Source organism: Gavialis gangeticus, unplaced genomic scaffold (genome assembly GCF_001723915.1).
Source record: "Gavialis gangeticus isolate Ggan-Ray unplaced genomic scaffold, GavGan_comp1, whole genome shotgun sequence".
NCBI lineage: Eukaryota > Metazoa > Chordata > Crocodylia > Gavialidae > Gavialis > Gavialis gangeticus.
Window position 1 is genome coordinate 4,944,123 of NW_017729029.1, and position 1,795 is coordinate 4,945,917.

The window sequence follows — 1,795 nt, forward strand, 5'->3', positions numbered from 1 at the left end:
TTCAGACATTAGAACTGCATTTTCTTTTTTTTTTTTTTTACTCCAAATCCAACCATCCCCCCCTCCCACATACTCATTTTCCAGCAAAGATTTAACGTGAACATGTTACAAGGAGATTTCCTGCTACAAAGGATTATTTCACTGTTAAAATAGACTTACTAGGATGAATAATGGTGATGGGTTGAGTTCACCCTCCACAATGATACAAAGGCTGTGCTGGGAAAAAACCCCAGATCACAAACTCATCTTTTCCCTAGGATACTAAGCAGAAAACTTCAATCAACTTCTCCCCTAAATTATCCCTCCTCTCTTTCCCTGCCCTGGCTTTATACAAGCAGCTGGGTTCAGCTGAGTAATAAGCCCCAGCTGTCTCTGTTTCCCTGCCCCTTAACCTCTTTCCAGTTCCTTCTTGCTACACACCTGACTGGGAAAATGGATGGCTGGGGTTTGCTTTTTCTACTCAGTCTTAGCTCTGCTATTGGGGAAAGGGGATTGCACAGATACTACAATGATGAGACCACAAATAGCAGGGAAGATGGATAAGTAATAGGTCTTGTTATAACCACTAATTAATACCTGCAATGACAAAGTATCCACTACCTTTCAAAGTAGATTTATCCACTGACTCCCTCATTCACAAAACATCAGAAGCCACACAAGATAAAGTGATCTGGTTATGTGGCAGAACCACTGGAGCATTTATGGATAGAAGAAGTTGGTCAAGTACAAAGTGTGGCATAAAAATGAAAAAACCCCACCCCACTGCTGGAGTTTGATAGGTCCTTAAAGTCTTTCAGAGAAGGTGAATACTACAGCAGATCATGGAAATGGACCACTGCACATCTCTGCTAGGTACTTATATGCTTAGAAAGGGCCTGATTATTGAAATCAATTTTTTTTTACCACCTTCAGTGCCCATTTGATCAAGTCTGTATTGTGGTGGTACCATTTATGCTCCAATAGAAACTGGAGGCTTTAAAGCTGAATTCAGTTTTGTTTAAAAAATAAAAAATTCCTATACTTTCACTTAATGATAGCCAGTTATAAGGTGAAATACCATTGCGTTTTGTCACCTAATTCAATTCCCAGGTGAAATTCACCCCCCCACTTTTTGGCATAGCATTTGTGAATTATGCTCAGTAAAGAAGGGTGATAATATACAACCCAATCCTAGAAATACCTTAATATTGCCAATTCAATATTTTCAATGGGAAGGAAACCTGAAAAAAATAGAAGTGCCCAGGATTTGCTAATGTTCCTGGTAGCTGGTGAGGTTTGCAGCAAAGCTAGACAGTAGGGAAACTCACGCAAGAGTTGCCTATCAAACCGCAAACCTAAGCCATATTATTTTTAACTTGAGGTCAGAAACAGTTCAGTTCACTCTTCTCCTGTTTTCACACTTCTCTGAACCTTATTGTTTTGCCCAAGATTGAGAGCACCAGTGGCAGTGACATTCCTTTGTCTTGAGTGTAATGGAAGAGGAAAAAGGGGTTGTTTTTGTTTTAAACTCTTCTAATGGACAGCAGCCAAATCCTGATCAGCTAAAGTACTCTGACTGGTGCATTCCACAAGGAACAAGGAATATTATTCATTATTGGTACTATCATGATGTCTAGAAGATGTGGTCATGGATATGGACCCAATTGAGTAAGTGTTGTATAAATACAGAAGAAAAAGATGGTCAGTGCCTCAAAGCCCTTACAGTCTAGCTGAAAGATGAGACAACGTATAGATACAGACCTTTGGGAGACCATTTCGGGAGCTGCCCAGCAAGGCCTGGGGGGGCAGGGACTGG